This window comes from Mauremys reevesii, linkage group 11 (genome assembly GCF_016161935.1).
Source record: "Mauremys reevesii isolate NIE-2019 linkage group 11, ASM1616193v1, whole genome shotgun sequence".
Taxonomy (NCBI): domain Eukaryota; kingdom Metazoa; phylum Chordata; order Testudines; family Geoemydidae; genus Mauremys; species Mauremys reevesii.
Window position 1 is genome coordinate 53,045,810 of NC_052633.1, and position 24,662 is coordinate 53,070,471.

Here is a 24,662-nt window from a genome sequence, read left to right on the forward strand (position 1 = left end):
GTATAAAGAGGAGAACAGAGAAACGAGAAATGAAGTACTGAGCACTGGTGATGAGTAAATTAAAACAGTGAGTTAGTATCTCTAAGTGCATAGAGAGAAAGTATAGGGCTGTAAGTGACAAATAGTTTTAAATAGAAGTATAATGTGAATATAGTCACAAGCCTCAACATTTGGATGCAGATTTCAAACATCCTAATGGGCAGGGGTGTTTGGATACATAATTTTGTTTAGCCATTTAAAGAAAAAAACTATTTGCAAAATTTAAGATCTACACCTTCAAACTTCAAATTTAGATTTAGACTCTTAGTTTGGACCTCTCTGGTTTTGAATTATATAGATAGAAGAAAGTGACCAGCATAGCAAATACTGAGAAGGCATTAAGTTAAGTAACTCAGTAGGCTATGACAGCATGGATATTCTACGAGAATGAGGACAGACGTACCAGCCTGAAATGTGAGAAGGCCACGTGGAAACCAAAACTCAGATGTCTAAAACATCTGTGGAAGATAAGTTCTATCGACCAAGTGTGAGAACTGGGGAAATCGTAATATGAGGTTTTATGGCATTTTTGAGCATTCGGATTGTGATGACTGACTAACTGTTTCAAAACACATCAAGTGCCTTTTTGTATCTATCTAGCCTTGTAACAGACCAGCAGGCAATACATTTGTAAAAGCCAAGTAAACTCACTTTGATGTTTTGCTTTAGCTCTCCCATGTTTGACTAGCCTCATCTGCCTAAGTTTAGCAATGCATGGATCTTTATTCCGGTTGATGATTCCTAATTGAAACAATACACTAAATGAGTCTAAGTAAGTATCAGTACTGGGACTTGGAAACAAGTTTGTTTTGAGTTTAGTTTGTTTACACTTTGCCAGGATCATCATTTACAAACTTCAGCAGCACATTGACAAATTCCCTTGCTGTTTTGGCAGCGCTTCCATCAATCATCAAACTAACAGTTTCAGCATTTTTCCTTCAATGGCTGCAGCAATGTATTCTGCACTGATAAATCAGGAGTGATCATTTCAGATGGTCACAAATATAACAGCATTTTAAAAAAAAATAGCTGTTAGCAAGCCTTTTTACCTTTCCCTGGGTTATTTTAACTTGTAAAACTAGAACTATTTTCTGTGAATTTGCATAGAAAGAGATGTGGTGATTTGCATTTCTTAAACTGGCCAGTCTAGTGCACCATTTTGATAACTGGTCCATTTTTTTTCCTGCTGCTTATTTTAATGACTGCAAATGGGTTGTGTTTCCTTAGGCAACAGGTGCTTATCTTTTTGGCATCAACACTCAACTGACAGCTCAGGTCACATATCTAACAGCTAATCTGAAACCTATTCTTTTCTTTTTAAACTAACAACTTTTTGTTTCAGGACAAGATGTAGGTGCAACAAAAGTGCTATAGTTTCTTGCTTTTGCAGTATATATTTTATAAGTGCTTGTATACAAATGCAAGAAATCTAAACACAAAGATGAGTGAACTTGAGCGTATGGTATTAAATGAGAATATTGATATAACAGGCATCACAGAAACTTGGTGGAATAATGCTAATCACTGGGACATGGTAATACCAGAGTACAAACTATATCAGAATGATGGAGTTGGTCACACTAGTAGGAGAGTAGCACTATATGCGAAAGAAAGCATAGAGTCAAATAAAGTAAAAATCTGAAATAAATCAGAGTACCATAGAATCTCTATGGATAGAAATTACACACTTGAAGAATAATTATAGTATAGCAGTAAGAATATACTACTGACCAGGATAGTGACAGTGATTGTGAAATGCTCATGGAGCCTAAGGAGGCTACAAAAACAGAAAACCTAATAATAATGGGGGATTTCAGCTAGCCCCATGTTGACTGGGGCTATGTTACCTTGGGATGGGATGCATAGATAAAATTTGTAAATACCATTAATGACTGCTTCTTGGAGCAGCTAGTTCTGGAACCCACAAGAACAGAGGCAATTCTTGATTTAGTCCTAAGTGACATACAGGATCTGGTCCAAGATGTGAATTTAGCTGAATGCTTGGTAATAAAGACCATAATGTAATTAAATTTAAACATTCTTAGAGGGTAGTGATGGAAAGTACCAAAGAAACCTACCACCGTAGCATTTAACTTCAGGAGGAGAAGCTACACTAAATGACGGGGGCTAGTTAAATAGAAATTAAAAGGAACAGTCACAAGCGTGAAATGCCTGCAAGCTGCATGGAAACTTTTTTAAAACACTGTAATAGAGACTCAAACTGTATGTATACCCCAAACAAAAAAACAAAACAAAACCACAAGAGAACCAAACAAATACCACCCTGTCTAAACAACAGAGTAAAAGACATCTTTTAAAAATCACAAGTCAAATTATACTGACGAAAATAGAAAGGAACATTAAACTCTAGTAAGTCGAGTGTAAAAGTATAATTAGGCCAAAAAAGGAATTTGAAGAGCAATTAGCAAAGGAAGCAAAAACTAACAGCAAAATTTGTGGTAAGTACATCAGAAGCAGGAAGTCTGCCAAAAAATCAGTGGGGTCACTGGAGGATAGAAGTGCTAAAGGAGCACTTAAGGAAGGCATGGCCATTTCAGAGGATGTCAGGAGATTCCCTGAGCCATTATTTTCAGGTAACAAATTTGAGTGGCTGCCAGATTGAGGTGTCAGTAGAGGAGGTTTTGGAACAAATAGATAAATTAAACAGTAATATGTTACCTGGACCAGATGGCATTCACCCAAAATTTCTGAAGGAACTCAAATGTGAAATTGCAGAATTACTAACTGTGATATGTAACCTATCACTTAAATCAGCCTCTGTACTAGAGGACTAGGGGGTAATAAATATGATGCTGATTTATTTTAAAAGGCTCTAGAGGCAAACCTGGCAATTACAGGCTAATAAGTCTAACTTCAATACCAGACAAATTGGTTGAAACTATATTAAAGAACAGAATTTTCAGACACATAGATGAACATGATATGTTGGGGAAGCCAACACAATTTTTCGTAAAAAGAAATCATGCCTCACTAATATATTAGAATTTTTGAGGGTGTCAAGAAACATGGACAAGGCTGTACTTGGACTTTCAGAAAGCGTTTGATGAGGCCCCTCTCCAAAGACTCTTAACAAAGTATGTTTCAGAGTAGCAGCCGTGTTAGTCTGTATCCGCAAAAAAACCAGGAGTACTTGTGGCACCTTAAAGACTAAAAAATTTATTTAAGCATGAGCTTTCGTGAGCTACAGCTCACTTCTTCGGATGCATAGAATGGAACACACAGACAGGGGATATTTATACATACAGAGAACATGAAAAGGTGGAAGTATGCATACCAACAGGCAGAGTCTAATCAATTGAGATGAGCTATCGTTAGCAGGAGGAAAAAAACTTTTTGAAGTGATAATTAAGATGGCCCATAGAAGGTGTGAGGAGAACTTAACATAGGGAAATAGATTCAATTGGTGTAATGACCCAACCATTCCCAGTCTTTGTTTAACCCACAGTTAATAGTATCTAGTTTGCATATTAATTCAAGTTCAGCAGTTTCTCTTTGGAGTCTGTTTTTGAAGTTTTTTTGTTGCAAAATTGCCACCTTCAAGTCTGTCACTGAGTGGTTAGAGAGGTTGAAGTGTTCTCCCACTGGTTTTTTAATGTTATGATTCCTGATGTCAGATTTGTGTTCATTTATTCTTTTGCGTAGAGACTGTCCGGTTTGGCCAATGTACATGGCAGAGGGGCATTGCTGGCACATGATGGTATATATCACGTTGGTATGGCCATGTACATTGGCAGTCATGGGGTGAGAGGGAAAGTCCTCTTGTGGATCAGTAAGTAGTTAAAAGAGAGGAAGCGAAGGACAGAATCAAGTAGCCAGTTTTCACTGTAGAGGTAAATAGCTGTACTGGGTCCAGTGCTGTTCAACATATTCATAAATGATTTAGAAAAAGGTGTAAATAACGATGTGGCAAAGTTTGCAGATGATACAAAATTACTCAAGATAGTTAAATCCAAAGCTGAGTGTTAAGAGACTAAGGGATCTCACAAAACTGAATGAGGGGGCAACAAAATGGAATATGAAATTAACTGTAGATAAATTCAAAGTAATGCACATTGAAAAAAACAATGCCAGCTATACATACAAAACAATGGGGTCTAAATTAGCTGTTGCCACTCAAGAAAGAGATCTTGGAGTCGTCATGGTTAGTTCTCTGAAAACATCTGTTCAATGTGAAGCAGCAATCAAAAAAGTTAACAGAATGTTAGGAATCATTAAGAAAGGGAGAGATGAGACACAAAATATCACAATGCCACTACAGTACATAAATCCATGGTACACCCACACCTTGCATACTGCTTGCAGTCTGGTCATCCCATCTCAAAAAAGTTATAGTAGAATTGGAAAAATTATGGAGAAGGGCAACAAAAATGATTAAGGATATGGAACAGATTCCATATGAGGAGAGATTAAAAGGACTGGCAGTGGTCAGTCTGGAAAAGAGAGGACCAAGGGTGGATATGATAGATGTCTATAAAATCATGTATGGTGTGGAGAAAGTGAATAAGGAAGTGTTATTTATCCCTTCACATAACACAAGAACCAGGGGTCAGCCAATGTAAGTAATAGTCTGCAGGTTTAAAACAAATATAAGGAAGGACTTTGCACACCATACAGTCAACCTGTAGAACTCCTTGCTGGGGATGTCGTGAAGGCCAAGAGAATAACTTGGCTATTAACCAAGATGGTCAAATATGTAACCCCATGCTCTAGGTATCCTTAAACCTCTGACTGCTAGAAGCTAGGACTGGATGACAGGGCATGTGATCATTGGATACATTGCTCTGTTCTCTTAATTCCCTCTGAAACATCTGGCACTAGCTTTTGTCAGAAGACAGGATACGGGGCTAGATGGACCACTGGTCTAACCCAGTAAGGCCAATCTTATGTTCTTATAACCTATCCAATTTGTTTTCCAGGTATCACAGAAGGACCTCTTTCTCTTTCTTTCAAATTAGTGATAATAAATAAGGTTTTTTTATCTTTCTATTTTAACCTTATCCCCAGACACATCATAAGTTATCTCTTTGCTTCTTCACACTGCATGCACATATACACTGTCTGGAAATAGTAAGGTGGGCTTTTGCCAAACCTGGCAATTTCAGGTGGCAATGATTAGCTCACACTGCTTGTTACCTAGCTAGAGTGTTGTGGTCATGGTGCCAACTGGAACTACAATTATAAGCTTGTACTTTATGTTGCTGTATAAGTGATACCAGTACTTGAGCATGGAGGGCTCTGTTCATCCAAAGTGATCCATGGTCTTTTGTAAAGCATAAGCTGCAGAAGAGTTCACATTTTATCTGTGTACCTGGAAATTTACACAGACTGCAAAAACATTTTTCTTCTAGTATGTAAGTCAGATAGTGGATTGGGGTGGAGACTGCAATTTAATGATTATTTCCACTTGATTGATGAGAACAGAAACTGTCTCTCTGTGGTTACTGAGACTTCTTATTCAAGCAATTGATGGCTGGATTCTGGTACCTGGGTGGCAAAATACCTATGTTGATGTAAAAAAAAAAATTTCAGTGACAGAGAAAATCTATTTAGTTAGATCATTTTTCTTCAATTAAAGTATTTTTAAGAGGGTCACCATTCAGGCCCATTCTGGTTGGGCATCTTCAAACTAGCTGTTCAATGAGAAATGTCTTCTGTAATGACATTAATGAACTATAGTCCTACAGTATTGAAGTGAATGGGAATTGGATCAGTTCCTAGCTGGGTATACTTACTGGAGTTCACTGACATGGGAGCTAGGTACATCCTACCATATGTGACCATAAAGGAGAAAGAAGATTTGCCTCAGTAAGAGGAAGGAGCCTGTATGCATTTGGCCAAATTCTGCCTTATAAGGCCATAATTCCAGAACTCCAAAACAATTTAATTTAAACTCCAAGAAGCCTTTAGGGCACACATCACTGGGAGTTACACATTTTAGCTATGATACTGATGTCAGCCCATGTTGGGGCTGACCTCATTCCCAGTGTTGGCAATAACAAAACTGTAATAGACTTTTATGGTGCAGCATGGGGCCCATAGTCTGGACTCTAAACTACAGGTATGATAATGGGGCAAAAAAAAAGTTTGGTTTTCCAATTTTCCTAATCTAATAATCTTAAAAATAAACTCAAAAATTTCTGAAAATGGCTTAGTGTTAAAATTTACAGAATCAGAAGTTTAGCATAACTAAACACATTTGATTACTGCTCCGACAACCTAATGTGCAATTGTCACTGTTGAAAAAAAATAATAGAAGGAGGAAGACTGGATACTTCTATCTGTCTGGTGAAACAGGTTCTAACAGAGCACCCTCACAGACTGTATTCTCTGAGTGACTCTGAGTTGTTTAGGAATCTGTCTCTCTAAAATGTTATTTCAGACCCATCAAATGGTGTCTGGGCACTTACATAACAGTTAAAACAGTGAGTAAACACAATGACGAAACAATGTTACCTTAAAACCCAATCACCTTCCTACCCTCAATCTTTATGTAGCAAGTAGATAAATAATGAAAGAATGATTGTGGGGAAGGGAATAGAGGGGAGAGAGAAAGAATGAGTAACTAACTCTGTAGCCTGGTGGATAGAGCACTTAGCTGGAAGATGGGAGACCCAGGATCCAGTCCCTCAGCTCTAATGACTTCTTTAGCCACAGTGGAACAGCTTCAACAGGAGAGACTGAAGGAGCCTTACATCAGAATATCTCACCTGAAAGATGGCAGAGCCCAGTTCAAATTCCTTCTCCTCATCAGTTGGAGGGGTGACTTAAACTAGGGGTCTCCCACATCCCAGGTGAGTACCCTAGCCCATGGGCTAGACGTTATGAAGGAGGTCCTCCTCACACCAGACTCTTGCTAAAATGGTGTGGGAACTTAACACCAAGACAGGGTTTGCAGCTCAGAATTCCAAGCAGAGGGTGGTGCCTATCTCCAAGAGAAGGGAGAGTTTAGGACACATCCCTCTCAGTGTCTAGCTTAGGCAAGGAGGTGCCTAGCACGCAGGCTTTTGTGAATCCCATTCTGAGACATTTATCTCCTCCCCCCCTTCATTGTATAGGGAGCTGAGGGTACCACGCTCAGGATTTGTGAATCCCGATAATTTTTGGGGCACCTAAAAGTTAGGGGTATCAACACTCAGTGTCACCACATCTAAATTTCTTTGTGAAACTAGCCCACTGCCTAGAATGACTTTTTTTCTTGTATGATTTTTTTTTTAATATAAATTTTGTGATGATGAAAGGTTCTTTGACTGCCTTGGAGACTGAAATTCTCTATCCAAAGGACAGAGTACAGGACAGGCAAAGGAAGTGCAAGTGTTCCTAGTGTTTGCTACTTCACATGTGTGTCTGAACCTTGATGTAGGAGGGACCACCACCTTTGAGTCTGAGAACATTCTCCATTCCCATTCAGTTCATGGCATCTCTTGGGAATGCCAATCAGTGCCAACTGTGGTCATGGTGATAGTTTTTCTGATGTGGGCATGTAGCCACTAGTTCATTTCACACTGAACAGCCTTGTGACTTTGGGTCACCAACAACCTAGTGTGCAGCTTCAAACAATTACTCATGTGAAACCAAGGGGACTGTTTGTTTATGTAAGTGAGTGGTACTCACTTGAAAAAGTGTTTGCATAATTAGGCTTCTGATCTGTATTCAGACTGGACTCATGATTGAAATTCTCCATATTCTGCTGCCTGTCCGTTGAGAGTGTACCATTCTTGCAGTTAAGTAAAATGATTTAATTTTTGTATGACTTCAAGTATGGAAGGATTTGTCCTCAGTGCTTCTATACTGATCAACCATCCTATCAGTATTTCCCCATTAATTACTTTCACTTTTATTTAATTCAAAGATAAGCCCTTCATTTTAAATTCAATGAAATGGTGCCTTTTAAAAATCATGTAAATATAATTTAAACCTAAGTGATACTGACAGGAGGTCATTCAGATCGACAACTTACCTTTTATAAAAGAATCCTGCCAAAACACTCATTAATTTTTGGGCCTCTTCAGGCACATTTGTTAACTCAAAGAGAATAACGTTAAAATGATGTTATCCTGTGAGACTTACTAAAGCAGGTTTTAATTTTCTCCCATCCTTTGCCAGTAGCCATTGAATATTGCTGCGTGCCAGGCACAATTTACAAAACCTAAGGAGTTATCATCCCTTGTTCCAGGTAGTTCTATGTGTGTGTAAAGAGGTGGAAGTAGTATTTTATTGTTGAAACCCTAATTTCAACAGAGGATTAATTAAATTGGCTAACGCTTGTGGCCTAGATCAAGGAAAAAAAAATCTCTCCTAGAATAAAATCCTCCTCTTGAGGAGGTGCAGCTGCCAATGACTGGTACTATTGTGTCAATAGATGTTATGTCTAATTCTTCTCTGCCTGACTCTCAAATCTGAGTTTTCTGGATTGAGCAGCTGGAGACCTACCCTAGACTCTAAACATGGACTGTGTTCATTCATAAATGAATGTAGTGTTCTCTTGGTCTCGAGACAGGAGAGAAGCTGCTCTGCCTTACTACTGCAGGCAACAATAGTCAGGCTCAGGCCCTGCTAGCTGAAGCAGAGCAACAAGCAGTCCCTAGTATGCATCCTCCTGAGTGGGATGGCTACCAATTAACAGTCTGGGAGCTCTGACCCTCTGGGCAAGGCAGAACAACAAACAGTGTTCCTGGCTGGGGCAGACAATAATCTACAGGTACAGGCCTTCTGGCCTAGGGGAAGGTATGCAGCCAACCCCAGGTGTGGGGCTGGTGGTAGGGAGACCCGGGCCCACCCCTATTCAACTGGGTCCCAGCCCATGGCCTTATTCGTGGTGGGTGGTCCCTCCACTGGGTCAGTGGGGAACACAAAGAGACTGTCTCACTTCCCAGCAGCACAACTGGACCGAAGTCTGGTTCCCCTGGGCTACTTCTGACTCAACTCTTCCTGCATTGCTCCATTGGCTCCATCTTGCCACTTCATAGTCTGGCGGCATCCTTTCCAGCAACTCCTCAGAGTTTTCCACTTCTTTGGTCAGTAGGGTGCTGGTCTGCTCAGCTGCTGGTTTGGATTCCCACGGAGGGCTTGGGCTCCTTAGAAGGGATGTCCACATCCTTCCCTGTTCCAGCCCCCAACTGAACTACAGGGCCCCCCCTTTATACTTCCTATCCCACCCAATACTTCCGGTGGGTGGGTGGGTGGGGGTTGGCTCTGCCCACCAGAAGGAGTGTAGTGGTCCCTCACTCTCAAGTCTGGAGGGTGGCCACTCCACCTCACTACAATGAGGTATATTCACAAGTGTGTTCCTGATGGGAGATTTTGGTAGACAAAGGCAGAAAGAACTCTAAATATACTGAATATACAGTACACCAAATTATCACCTGAATTGTGGCCAAATGCAAAGTACAGTTAGCTGTGTGTTTAAATCATACATTCATAGAAATGTAGGATTGGAAGGGACCTTGACTGATTATCTAGTCCAGTCCCCTGCACTGAGGCAGGATTGAGTATTATCTAGATCATCCCTGACAGTTGTTTGTCTAACCTGCTCTTAAAAACCTCCAATGACAGAGATTCCAAAACCTCCTAGCTAATTTCTTCCAGTTATTAACTACCCTTACAATTAGGAAGTTTTTCCTAATGTGTAACCTAAATTTCCCTTGCTGCAATTTAAGCCCATTACTTCTTGTCCAGCCTTCAGTGGTTAAGGAGAACAATTAATTACTGTCCTCTTTATAGTGATCTTTTACATACTTGAAGACTGTTATCCTGTTCCCACCTCAGTTTTCTCTTCTCTAAACTAAACTAAACTAAACTAAATCCATTTTTTTCAATCTTTCCTTGTAGGTCATGTTTTCTAGACCTTTAATCATTTTTGTTGCACTCATCTGGACTTTCTTCAGTTTATCCACATTTTTCCTGAAGTCTGGCACCCAGAAATAGACACAATATTTATCAGTGATGAATAGGTTAGAAGAATTACTTCTCTTGTCTTGCTTACAACACTCCTGCTAATACATCCCAAAATATTTGCTTTTTTTTTGGTGTGTGCAACGTATTGCTTTGTTGACTCATATGTAATTGGTGATACATTGTAACCCCCTGATCCTTTTCTGCATTTCTCCTTCCTAGGCAGTCATTTCCCATTTTGTATTTGTGAAATTGATTAGTACTGTCTAAGTGTAGTACTTTGCCTTTATCATTACTGAATTTAATTCATTTCATTTCAGACCATTTCTCTAGTTTGTCAAGATCATTTTGAATTCTAATCCTGTCCTCCAAAATGCTTTCAACCCTTCCCAGGTTGGTGTCATCTGCAAACTTTGTAAGTGCATGTTCTGTGCCATTATCTAAATCATTTGGGTCATCACAATATTGTAATTTGTAGTACACACTGAGGTCAGATATTCAGAAGTTTGATAATCTAAGGCTATGAGACAATTTCAACTAGAATGTTGACCCCATCTGAAGGAGGGTGAGTTTATGTTTTAGTCCTGCCTACAAAACTCCACCCAGAACATCTGAACCTGGGTTGATGCATTTCATACAGCCCAAGCCTTTCTGTGTTTCAGCCCTACAGCCTTCCCATGTCATCAGGACGTTGGAGTCCACAAACTACCTTGCAGTGAGATAATTTTGGAAGGACAGTAGTTTCTCAGTAATTAAGATACTGTAACTAGCTATTATTTTGAAGTCAGATGTCAGAACCCCCTGTAGCTGTGGCTTCAAAATTGGTTTGGCCGGAAAATTGTCAGATGTACTTGGCTTCTTTGCTTAGCAGAAAACTTGATACCAAATGACCATCATCCGATTCCAAATTTTGTTAGGAAAATCTTGCATGGTTCTAGTTACAAATACAGGGCTTAGTCCTGCCTCCACTGCAATCAGTGGTGGCAGGATGGGCAGGGAAGATTATACATGGCCTACATATTTAATTAGTTAATGTAGGCACAACACTTTAAAAACATTAAGTTCTGTAACATATAATGATTATCAATAGAATCTTTATGGTTGTTTGCCATAGCTATGCTGACCTAATCCATAGTGTAGATGTGGTACGGTCAATGGAAGAATTGCAAAAATTAACTTCACAGTTTCCGGGTAAATAACTGGCTTAATATTAGGGGGGACAGGACAACAACAAATAGCAAAAAGTTAAAAGTATTGTAAGTAAAAGCCGTGTAGTGCTGGGGTTTGTGTTCTTTTAAAAACAGTTTGCTGTTGTTATGCTTGATGTAGGGGCTTCAGTGTAAATTCCAAATGTCCTGGGTAACGTAGGCTTGGAGCAGTTTTTTCAAAATGTTTTTTCCAAGGCTTGTTCTCCTGCAGTCTTGGATGTAGCTGAATTTCGAAAATGGTCTCTCCACATCAGCTAAGCCAGGCGGGACACTGAAGATGCAGGAAGCAGCCTGGCTCTTAAACACATCTATTGAAGATAACACATTGGGATTTTCTTAATATAATCAGTGTTTTCATGTACCTGAGTGGTCCAAAATTTGGGTGAAAATCGGTAAAAATGAATAATAGCTTTTGTAAAACTGAGGAATGTTTTGATTAAAAACTAGTAACAACTGAAAATGAAGGACCTTGACTATAGCAAATCTTTTATATCACTAGTACTATAATTTGTGGTATTGAAAGTAATAACAAAATTTAAAGATCCAGAGGTGAATTAGAAATACAGCTATCTTTATTAGCAGCTAAATTTTTACTATACTAGCAAGCAAGTGACCGTAAAATCCACTTCAGACCAGTTCCGGGGAAAATGCCACCAATGCTACTCTCTCAGCAAGATGTTAAGTGACTAGGTCAATAAAACCACAAGACAGAAGCATTTTACTGTCAGAACACCTTCATTGGCTGAGTATATCTTGAGGGTCAACTACTGTTACTAGCAACTATTGAAAGTTGTTGACTTTCACAAATTAACACTTTCATGGACATCATGCTACAATATTAAAGATATTCATAGGCTTAAAGGCCAGAAGGGACCATCATGATAATCTAGTCTGACCTCTTGCTCATCTCAGATCACAGAACCTCTCCCATCGACTCCTACAATAGACCAATAACTACTGGCTGAGCTAATGAAGTCCTCAAGGCTTGATTTAAAGATTTCAAGTTACAGAGAACCCACTATTTACTCTAGTTCAAACCAGCAAGTGACCCATGCTCAATGCTGCAGAGGAGCCCCATCCCCAGGATCTCTGGTAATCTAACCTCAGGGAAAATTTCTTTCTGACCCCAAATATGGTGAGCAATTAGACCTGAGCATGTGGGCAAGACCCACCAGCCAGACACCTGGGAAAGAATTCTGTTATCGTCCAGGAAGGTGGTGAGCCTGGTTCTGCTCCATGGAATTTGGTTCCCACTTATTCGGAATCGGGGCCACAACAGCAGCAGTACAGTTGGGTATGGCGGCAGAGGCAATTGAGGCAATCAGGTATTGGCATTCGGAAACATACAAAACCATGTGCGCAAAACCTTGGGTGGTGAGTCAATTTAATGTGTTGGGATTTCATTCCAGATGTTGGAAGACTGGCCATGCAGATGGTGGGATGAATCTGTGGGCATAGGGTTGTTTTCTGTACTCAGAGGTGGGCATCCTATTTGCCTGAAGGGTTTGCAACCAGGGTCCAGTGACGGGGCAAGCCTAAGTAGTCATGGAAGGAGGAGCATGTTATTGGACCCGTTGATACCACTTCTGCATGCTGCGGGGGCCCTTTAGCAGTCATCGATATAATGGTGGTTCATCTTGGAAAACACCATTTGGGAATGTGTAGAGGGGTTGAATTAATACTCAGAGCAAAGAGGGACTTGAAGCTGATCCTTCAATTTTTCCAGGAGAAAATAAAAATTATGTGGTCAGACATGCATTAACACAGGGTCTGGCAGGGAGCTGTGAGGTAACACCTGGGTGGACAAGGCAAGGAGGATGTGAACAGGGGGTGGCCAAATTCCCTGGGGTCATAAGAGGCCTGGCAATTTCACAACCTGGGGCACCAGAATTATCCAGTGAGGATGGTGTTCCCCTGTCAGGCTTGGGTGCCCATCTGTTTTGGCCAGTATAAAATGGGGGAGTCAGAGATGTTTGGGAACCCAACTGGGTTTGGGGGGGAGGCAGCCAAGCTAATTGCTGGTGCCTCCTTATGGTGGATGTCCAGTACAGGTACTCCATAGGGGAAGTGTACAGTGACTGGATTAATGGCTTGGAAAAGGTCTTAAAATGAAGGTGTTTGATAAAAGAACAGAACAGAGGGGGTGTGGGGTGGTTTGGGATCCTATGAATGGCACAGTAGGGAGCCAACCTCTCTTTCTTATAGCCAACCTTAACCCTCTTTTATGGGGGGGGTGTGGACGGTAAGGTCCCAGTAATAGGTTGACTGGGAGATTTGGATGGAAAAAAGAGGGGGCTGGCAGAAGGCCCCCACTAACTATTGAATGAGCATGGGGTTACCTGCACTGTATATTTTTATCCAGGGTTTGGAGCAGAGCCCAGAGCTGGAGTGCGGAGCAGCTCTGGAGCAGTGGAGCTGCAGGTTTTTGCCTGGAGCTGGAGCGGACCCGGAGCACAGCTCCAAAGCCCTGTTTTTATCAGCTGGGTAGTCCCAGACATCTAATAATAAAGTTGTGGCCTGATTTAAAACCATATCAAATGTCTCCTGTCCTTCTTTCAGTACAGCCAGACAATTTGCTATTTACTCTAGTTCAAACAAGCAAGTAACCTGTGCCCCATACTGCAAAGGAAGGTGAACCCCCACACCCCAGAATCTCTGGCAATCTGACCTGGATAAAAATTCCTTTCTGATCCCAGATATGGTGATGAGTTACATCATGAGCATGCAGGCAAGATCCACCAGCCAGACACTTGGGAAAGAATTCTTTGCAGTAACGATAAGACCTCCCTGTCTAGTGTCCCATCTCTCGCTGTTGGATATATTTGCTAATTGCAGTTGTGGATGGGCCATAGAAGCTCTTCTTCAGGTCTGGGAACAAGAAGAGCTCTGTGTCAGCTGAAAAACTTGTCTCTTTCACCAGTAGAAATGGTTCAATAAAAGATATTACCTCACCCACCTTGTTGATCTAATATCCTGGAACCAACATGTGTACATCAGCACTGTAAACATAGCAAAATTATATTTTCTGCATATGATTAAGGGTCATGTTTGTCTACCTTAAGAAAGCACGTATTTCTTTGTGTTTATATAATGACTGTTACTACAGGTCAGCAGCAGGTTTTGAACCCAGATCTTCTTTAACAAAGCGCTGATGTCTACCACTTGAGATAAAGCAGTAATTCTGTAAGTAGATGGCAGTAGGCTTTTGTTCTAAGTGTCGACTATCTACTAGATGGAGATATGACACATACTTGAAGAGCATGTTACATATATACTATGAAGCTTCCCTTGAGAGTATAGAATCTGTTGATTGCAGACAGTATAATTCCCATCAGATAACACTTAATTTTTCTTAAGTTGTATTATGTAGTCCTCTGTCCTTGATGAACAATCTTTTCCTCAAATCTTAGAAGTACACAAGTTTTTATATTGCTTTTGAAGGCTATTCATCTACACAGGTCCTTAAGCTCCACTCCAGCAATTCTGATGCGTCAAAGCTTTGTAACTTTGGGTGAAATAAACACATGAAAGTAAAGTCAGCCAAGGCGAAATCTCTAACTTTTCAGTACTTCAGCATTATGTCTTTAACAGAATTGTTTTGACCCGTAACTTCAAAGAACAGTTTTTAATTTCAGTTTTACTCTGAAAAGTTATTCTCTAAACAAAGGTACTATAGGGCTTTATTTATTATCTCAAAAATGTTTATCACATTGACTTATTGTACAAGTGAAAAAACTTATTTTTCTAACTTCCAAATTCTATAAGTTCACCCTGGAATCTGAAAATCAAGCTGGGCTTTTTCATTTTCATAGCCTGTGACCTGTAACAATGACTCTACAGACCAAACTATAGTTATCCCTTTTGACCCAAGCAGTTAGCCAAAAATTTGGGATCTTGCAAATTGTTCAATTTAGAGGGAGAAATTGGTGGAGTCAAGTGTTTCTTTGATACAATCCAATGAATGTACAAAGTCTTGTTTCCCTGAATGTAGCAGGAATCAAACAACAAGAGACAGGGTGGGTCACAGTTCCAAACCCTTCTTCCAGTCAGCACTTAGCTTTTCTCAGGGCCAAGAGAGCTTTTGGGCTATGTTCCCAGTACTTCTCGGTGTATTTCTATGGTGTTTTTCACTGTTTTGTCTACACTATGGCAGTTATTTGCTATAGCAAATAGCTAGCATCCCATAGCTGTGCTGCTGTAACCCTGTAGATTTTGGAACCCTACATGATTGGAACTTAAGAATTCTGAGCAATTCTGTTGATGACCAACCAAGCCCTGATCAAGGCAATACAGGGCTTTAGGCACACCATATGTAGGGCCACCCATGCTTTGTCCACGCCCCAGAATCATACCCTCCCACTTGGAGTGGCAGGGGTAGGGCCCTTCTTCCTTAAATGTGTGCCAGCAGCCCTAGCCTTTTGGGAGCAACAGAGGTACACTGGTGCCCTGGAGAGGCAGAAATGGAAGTTAAGAGGCTCCCCAGTACTTACACTCTGGCTGTAGCATAGGGTGACCGGATGTCTCATTTTGGTGGTGTGGGGGTCGTTTGGTGCTGCGGAACACCTGGAGCGGACCCCCCACCGCCGAAGTGCTGTCGAAGCCCCGGACCACCGCCGGGTATTCGAATTGAGCCCCGGAGTTCATAAAGCCGGCCCTGTGGATGATCCCTTATCAGCTGGTGTGAGGCACAAAGATAGATGGCCTGCAGGGGGCAAAGGAGACAACAACCTCTTCAACTTTGAGCCCGTAGATGAGAGTGTGCCCTGGTGATAGGTGTGCATCATTACAATAGCACTCTTTTAAATAGTTCATCGTGGTGTGTCTTGAAAATATTAGGTTGGTGTCGCACCCTTTCCACTGACACCATTGTCTGAGTTGATGGGGGCAGCCAGTATGGAAACTGCTATGTGTGCCACACAAAGATGGATACAGCTACATTTCCAAATTTCCTTACAAGTCCTTGACTATAAACTTTTGAGGTGAAACAAATCTTGTGTTAAACTGAGGGGCTGGAGCTGTCCTCTACAGAGGACTCTCATGCCACAAAATTAGGGGAGCTGCTCAGTTGTGAGATACAGAGTAAAATGTTAGCTGTCTTCTCCTGTTTCAGAACAGTGTTGTCTTCAATTGAGAGGGGAGAGCCTGCCAACATCACACTTCCTACATGTTGGCGCTATCTTCCTTCAATCACAGTCCTGATTTCACAGTAAAACTACAAATATAGAAGCATTTTCATGAACTTTGAAAATGGATGTGACGTAAAAGAAGCACAGAGCTATTTGTTCACGTCTTTTTTGAAACTTTGTGTTAGCATATCCCACTTCCCATGCCAGTCCTTTCTTTGAAAACCAAGATCTTTCATAACAAGCCAAAAAAAGACAGCCAAGTTTTTATGATTACTGTCCTCTTTATTCATACTTGGTAATGCAAGTCCCTTCTCTCAAAAGAATATCTCAAGTTAAAGATTAAGATTCATTATGGAAGCATCTAGTGTACGTGCTACAATATGCACCTTTGGTAAAATACATCAATTGATTCTAGGAGCTTCAATATGGAAATCAAAGGTCACTGTGACTTACCTTCATTTATTTTCTGTACCTAAAATCTATTAATCACATATATTACATTAAAGCAAATGCAGGGAAAAGGCATTAAACTTTCAGATTTTTTTTTAATTTTAATATCTTGGCATGAAAGTGGTCTTAGCTTTTCTAAGATATTTTGTTTAAATAAATGCCACAGTGGATACTTGCCAGAATCAATGCAAAAATAATTCTGAGCTTATTTACTCGCCTGCCCCCGCCAAAAGCAATAGATAACTTTAATCATACTGATTATTAGACTAAAAGCAATGCAAATAGGCCAGCAAATGAGGCCTTTGCAATAGAATGTATTTCAGACTGGGACTTAAACTGAAAGTTTGCATTTGTGCATCACCTTCCATCCACTGATCACAGTGATTTTTTTAAAAAAGTAATTATTAGCCACAAAATTACCACTAGACTTTTCTGTTGACTACTCTGACTTATGAGAGGTGAGATTTTTGTATAAACTTGAAGTGGTTCCAGTGGTCTGGGCCGATCACTTCAGAAAATCTACACTGAAAATTCAAAACAGGTAATACATAGATTCATTGTCATGTACACTGGTTAACAGAATAAATCTTGTATAAATGGATTTATTTGCTGCAGCATGTATTTACTCTTTAAGAAACCAGTAGCCAGTGGTGAGATGTAGACTTGTGGCACGTTTATACACGTAAGGCCATTTCTCAACTGTAAGAGCAGGTTCCCAAAGGAAATACTAAGGCGTAAACCAAATGGGAACATAATAATGAATATTGCTTTCTTCCCGGCTCATTTTACTCTCCTGGCTCAGCAGTAACAGAATGATCTGATAAATGAATGTTGAATAGAGAGTTTTGCTTTGACTTAATCATACATGACTCAAAAGGAACAAAACATTAGCTCGCTGTTTCTCTCCCACACACTCTTGTGGAGGTGATATCCATGTGACAAACTGAAGAGCCATGTAGTACATGTACCTGTTGTGCGCCTGGGAGAACTTCACCTGCCTGATATCCACTAGTTCATCCCTCTGGGATCGGCTCTAACATTCCAAACCACTGAGCAGCTTCACACAACCACTATTTTTTTTTAATCAACCTGCCACAGACATGGATTCATCATCTTTCCTCGCCCCACACATTCCGAATTACCCCTTCCTGAAAGCCCAAGGCAAGCAAAAGTGCTGGCTTAGTGACAGTGACTGCTTTTCTAAATACCATGACTTTTAAAGTCTGATATCTTGTGACCCTACAGGACTAAGAAAAAAAGAGACCAGCTTCTCTGCTCAGGTCAGTAGTGCAAGATGGGTTTAAAATGGCTGGAAATAGAATTCTCCACCAGTTTTCCTTCATGGGAAGCAGCCCCCTCTCTCTCAATATAAGGGGCAGGAGAGGGCATTCTGGGGGCAAAAGCAGGGGCATGGCAGAGCAGAGCTAATCCTCTACAGTGTAAATGTCATTATCAATGGTGGAAGTTAGAGTAGGCTCTCGGCTTCTCTAACTTTTGCCCAAAGTGGGTGGCTATGGATCAGAGAGCTGCAATTTGCTCCATTCCTCCCACAGCTTCACTGTGCAGCTTGGACAAAATGGAGACTTGTGGCAAGGAGCTGTATCCCATTGGAATTGTGAGACTGCCAGCTTTGCAGTGAGGCCCATTGTAGTCTCTTCTAGCATCAAAAGGATCTGATTTACTGGTTTTTTAAAGACATGATATTTTTAATGTTTAGAGAGCTATTTTTAGTCATTTTTGGAGGTGTTTAACAATTACATATTTTTTCTGAGCCCTGGACAGTCGAAGTCCTGGTTCATAGATTCACAGATTCCAAAATGATAATGATCATAATCCTACCATTTCTATCTAGTAATGGAACAATACCATTGTTAGGTTTCTTTTTGTTACTAATACATTTAACAAAACAACTCCCTCTCCCGTATTATCTTAACTCTGCTAGCCACAGAGTTCACCTTGTGTCCCTTGGCTTCTCTTATCAATTTTCTACAATTCTTAACTTCTGAGTTATATCCATTACTATCAACTTCCCCATTCTTCCATTTGTTATATATTATTTTGTACAGCTGCCTTCACTTATCCTCTAAACCAGTTTTTATTTTTTCTAATCACCACAGCCTTCTTCCTCAATTGTGGATTTGGGGACATCTGATAAGGTATTCTTAAATGATTCCCAATTATCATTCACATTTTTCTGATTAAATTCTTTCTCCCAGATGATTTGGCTCCTAATTGTTTAAAGCTTTGTGAAATTGGCCCCATTAAAGCACCAAATTTATATATATATGGTCTGAACTGTATTCTGCTTCATATATTATAAATATTATCAAGTCATGCTCAATTGTACCTAAGCTAAAATTAACTTTTAGTTCTGTGATCAGTTGCTATTTTTCTGTTAGAACAGGTCTAATATAGAAATTCCTCGTATTGGTTGCAACAATTTTTGAGTTAGGAAATGATCTATAATGTTTAGAAATTTCAAGGTTGTTTTAGTGCTGGCTGCTTGAGACCTTTAGTTTATGTTACAGAAATTGAAGTTCTCCATGCTAATTAAGCTACCTGGCTTTACAGCTGGATTGATACAACAGCTAGTCCTAATAATATTTATAACTATTGTCTTAAGCATTCCTGAAATAGTTTACTGCAACTTGTGGAATATATAGAATTCATGATGCTGCACTGTGTGGTTGTACAAAGTTTATCAGTACTCATTAGGAATAATGATGAGCAAATCTATGAAAAGAGATAGGGTTTAAATTTTGAACCTTCCCCTCCTTCCATACCAACCTTTCCCCTCAAACAAACAAACAAACAAACAAACAAAATCAAGGTGTTTGGCCTAAATCAAAACCCCACATCCAATCTTGAATATTAAACTCAAGTTTGAAAAGAGTGCAGTGGTATGACAGAATTTTGAGAAAGCAGTAGATAATTGAAATCAGCAATGATCGTCAAGTGCCAATCAATTTGAGAAAGAAACAACTGAAAAGGGGAAAACTATGTAGGAAACAAACTGCTAGTTAAACAGGAAGGGGATGCTTCTCAACAAGACACTTTACTTTTCATCCTGACAGTTTTTTGTACATTTCTCCTCCGTGTTCATGCAATCAGAAATGATATCCGTTGCTATCGATGCTTTACCGTGTGGGAGGAAAGTTACACTTCCCCACCCAACCTTAACTTTCCTCCTTATGTTGGGCATAAATATGCATGAGGATAAGAACATTTTACTTGGAGATAGATACTTTGATAACAAGATGGGATTTTACAATATCCAGTGTGCTACAACTCTAAAATAGTAATCTATTACTTATTGTTTAAAATACAGTAAACATATTAGAAAACATTATGGTAAACATAGCAATGACTTTCTGTACTTACATAAATGTAAAGCACCTTATATAACACATTCCATAACCCCAAAGATAATGTTTTCCTTTTGACTCATAGAAACAGCTTGGTACTCAATCAAAATATCACACTAGCAGACAAAGTATGGAACTCTGGCATATGCTATTGCAGCCTGACTAAATTAATTTTGAAATCTTTAATTCTAATTAAATAAATATGTATACATGTATTTCAGAACACAGCCAGGGGATATAGCTTAGTTGAGTGGGGTGATAGTAAAAGAGAATATATGGCATTAGTGAAGTGGCTGCATCCTTTTGTGGTTCATTTCTAGGCTTTCACATTGAGGGGTTTTTCATATGGAAGAATTATTTAACAGAAACTGTAATACAATTTCTGGATATGAACTCCAATTGATGCATACCTTCTGCCTTAATTGTGGCATTTTTTTATTTCCTAAAAGAGCCAGTGGCCTGAAAACTCATTTAGCAATTTACAGAGAGGAAAAAAAAATCAGTATCTTCCAAAGTCTCCAGATTGTGATACGAAGAGTTACTGACGAGAAGCTTAAATCAGTGAGGCACTGAGCGCTCTGAGCTCCATTGAAATGAGTGGAATTTGTGGGCATTCAGCACCTTGCAGGGTTTCACTTTTTCTGTTGTATACTATGCATGGGATTCAAACGGGAAGATCTAAGGCCATGTCTACACTGGGAACAGGAAAGTGAAGGTGAATCAACTACACTGTGAAGTCCATGTGCATAAATTAAAGCCCCATGTGGATGCTCTGTCTTAGGAGTAAAGTGGCCTAAGTTTGTTGTAAGTAATCCTCTTTGGAGAGTTAAATGCTCTTTAATTTATGTGCATTGACTTAGTTGATTCACCGTAATCTTCTTAAATGTAGACTATGACTAGTCCTAACTTACTCAGCAAAACAAAGTGACACAGCAAACTACACTTGAACTCTTTCTCTCTACAACCCAGCTGTTACCCTGGGGTTTTATTTATGACAAAACTTCATTTATTGGGATTTTCATAGGCATAACTCTACTCTTGGCTCTCTTATTAGCAGTCCAAATATCCAGTACACATTATGTATGAACTTTTGTTGATGTCAATAAAGTTTTGCAGGGGGCTCTAGCAGCAGTCTAAAGACCGCTGTGCACTGCTGAACCAAAAGCAAGATATTGTCTGTGTTTGCCATTTTATCCTTCTGTGCAAATTTTTTACAGGCCCTTCCAATGAATTTCTACAACTGCCATTTTTTTTTGAGGTCAGCAGTCCACTTAAGCCAGCAATAACGTCCCAGTGAGATAATGGAAAAAAAGTCTTCTGTCACTTGATCTGAACTCCATGAAAGATTCAGAAATATAAAACCAAAATATAAATGGCTAATTCTTTACAACTAGGCTAAACCCCAGCATTCATTGATTTCTGTGGAATAAGTTTAGGAGACAATTACTATAATTATGCATATTAAAACAAGTCAGAAGTTTGAACACAAAATACATACTAAGTAATATTTTTAAAATATTAGTAACTGAGATTGGTTCATTGCTCTTAATGATAGGGTTGGTAGTTAACTATCTAGAATGAAACAGCTGCGGCAATAGATATTACAGCTTTGATAAATTCTATTCGGTAGTTTTATTTAGTATTTGTTTTAGATTACAGTTTATTGTTGTCATGTTACTATACCCAAATTCCACTCATTCACAGGACCTTAATTAATTAGGTAATAGGATGTGATAAATATGGTAGGGTTTGATTGTGTATTAAGCAACTCATTAAACAGGACCATATTAACATGACATAAGTACCTTTTAGTTTGTGCCAGCTGTGTCCACCCAGGGCACTTATAGTGCAGCCCTCTGGTGCATGCCCCAGTAGTCCCAACTGCAGGTTCATGTAGACAAGCCTTAGGTTTTAGGCTCCTGCATTCTGCAGAATACAATGGGTCCAATTCTCTTCTTCCTGTGTAAATCGGGAGTGAAGTCAGTGGCGTTACCAGTATAAAACTAGTGTCAGAGAAAGAACAGGCCCTTTATATTCACTTCCACTGTATGTGCAAGACATAATTACAACAGAACTCTTACCTCCTGTCTAGTGTTGCAAGAGTAAATAAATTTGCATGTGTGTCATGCTGTAACTGCTGATATTTTTTTTCCTGATACTTATTTGTATTATAGTAACCCCCCAAAAAGACTGAGGCAACATAGTAAGGGACAGCCCTGAAGAGTTTACAGTCTAAATACATAAGACAGGTAAAGGATGGGGGGAAAAGCAAGTATTATATTGAGGGCTGGATCTACAACACTTAGAGTTGCAATGCCTAAAGTTTAAGTGTCCTGCCGCCCAGTGGAATCCTCAGCCTTGAATTAGTTGCCCGGACTCCCTAGCAGGGCTGCTGGAACAATTTATGTAGCGGGGGTGCTGAGAGCCATTAAACAAAACTGTAAATCCTCTATCTGATAGAAACCAAAACAGGGGGTGTAGCAGCACCCCTAGTTCCAGCACCTATGCTCCCTATACAATGTATGGGGGGAGTTTGGTGAATAAGAATGGGATTCACAGAAGCTGGCAAGGTCAGTGGTGAGCTGCTTAAGCTAAGCAGTAGGAAATGCTAATGAGTAGCAAATACAAAGGGAGTCAGGTGCCTAACTCTGGGATGGAAGGAGGTGCAATTGTCTGCTGGAGACTCTCAGATGCTCACCCTCTATGAGAGCTACGTGCCTAAGTCAGGTCAGTCCTTTTTCATGAGCCCCAACCCCATTATAGTCAAGAGCTCAGTGGCTAGAGCACTCACCTGGGATGTGGGAGACCCAGATGCAAATCCCTGCTTTGGGGCAGGGATTTGAACTTGACTTTCCCACATCCCAGTGGCATGGCCTGCCCACTAAGCTATACAGTGTCTGTTTCTTTCTCTGGCCCAAAGAATATTCAATATTTATACAAAGGAAATGGCTTTACCAGGAGAGACCCACCCCAGAATAGCCAACTGTCTGGTGGCTAAGGCACTCACCAAGGATGTGCAAGACCTGGCTCTAAGCATATCAGCAACATCAGGACTTTGGCAGTTTTGTGCAAGGTCAGTGGCAGGAACTCAAGTACCTAGGGAATTTAGATGCCTCAAGGGTTGTGCAGCAGTTGAGTGGGGGGATGGGTTCAGGATCTCATTGGTGCCTAGAGCTATGCCTACACTATGAGCTGGGGTGTGATTCCCCCCCGCTTGTGTACACATACTCACACTAACTCTCATTGAACTCACACAAGTATAAATACCAATGCAACCTGGGTAGCACAGGAGCAGAGGCATGGTTGAGCTATGGTGAGTATGTACTTGCTGACTTCAGGTGGGTGAATTAAACTAAACAAAATTAAGGCCACTCTAATGCTGAATAACAGCATCCACACAGTGATTTAATGGGGCTTAATGAATCCCCTTCAAATTCACGCCTTCAGTTACTTTGGATTAATTTTCCTGGGTGTCCTCATACACACAAGCCACAAGGCTCTTTGCAGATGTAGCCCTGTGTACCTTACCACTTGATTAAACCAAGGATCTAGTTTAATTTACAAAAAGGTTTTTTAAAAAAAATATGAACGCCAATATAAGCTTTCTATATATACTTCCTTTCCCTACTCCCATCTTGTTTGTATTCAGGATAGAGACTGATTAGCAACACCTGCCCCAATGAATGAGCAATAATTCACCTGTAACCCATACCTGCTAACACAGTGGGGCAACGGGAGACTCCTGTTACTGTGATATGCCTACACTGTAGCTGGAGATGTTTACCCAAGTTGGAAATTACATACCTGTGCTACTCTGATCAAGTTAATGTGCTAAAAATGTATAGGCACAGGTGCTTGGATGGGCTGCCAGCCTACCCAAATATGTACTTAGGGTTTCAGATGGGATTTTACTTGGAGTACATAGCCCACCCTGCTGCTTGAGCTGCTATGGTTACACTCTTCTTTTTAGTGCACCAGCTTGATTGTCTGAGTTCATTGCTCTCCTCGTTTATCCCAGCTTGATTGTAGCTAGCATGTGTATTTCTACCTAAGCATTTCAATTCCACACTGCTGTCTTCACTGTTGCTTCACTTCATGCAGATGAAAATGAAAAAAAAGCTGAGCTGAAAAAAAAAGAGCTGAAACCATTTTCTGTGAAAAAAAAAAGTTCTGTTGAAAAAAAAACTTTTGTGAAAAAATGAAATTTTTTTTTCAGTCAATTAATTTTTTTTTATTTTACATATTGTAATATCAAAAAAGTCAAAATAAAAACAAAACATTCTGATTGATCTGAAATGATTTTTTTAAATCTTCCTTTTGTGGAGAATTTTGAAATTTTTGGGTTTCATTCTGAATCAAAGCAAAGCCATAATTTTCAATCTTAAACCCAGACAAAAGTAAGTAAGTAGTTTGCTCTCAAAAAAAATGTTGAGTTTTAGGCTAGAAAAAAAAAAAAGTTTTTTTAGCTTTGGGGGGGGTCCTTTGGCCTTTTTCATCTCTCTACTGTACATCTGATGACCACACATTAGGCCTGAGCCAGCTGTTAGCTTGTTTTCTGGAGG

The 24,662-nt window shown here is 39.9% G+C and overlaps 2 long non-coding RNA genes across 2 annotated transcripts in view; one reads left to right on the top strand and one right to left on the bottom strand.

The window, feature by feature from the left end:
- LOC120375200 overlaps nucleotides 1-568 on the top strand; it is a 41,950-nt gene extending 41,382 nt beyond the window's left edge. The window contains exon 5 of the long non-coding RNA XR_005586500.1: nucleotides 338-568. This is a non-coding gene — a long non-coding RNA (uncharacterized LOC120375200). The remainder of the gene's footprint in view (nucleotides 1-337) is intronic.
- A 10,527-nt stretch (nucleotides 569-11,095) lies between these two features.
- Nucleotides 11,096-23,240, bottom strand: LOC120375204. The gene is made up of 3 exons (XR_005586510.1): nucleotides 23,108-23,240; nucleotides 21,906-22,059; nucleotides 11,096-11,467 (listed from the first exon to the last, which is right to left on the bottom strand). It is a non-coding gene; the product is annotated as an uncharacterized LOC120375204 (long non-coding RNA).
- Nucleotides 23,241-24,662: the final 1,422 nt, after the last annotated feature.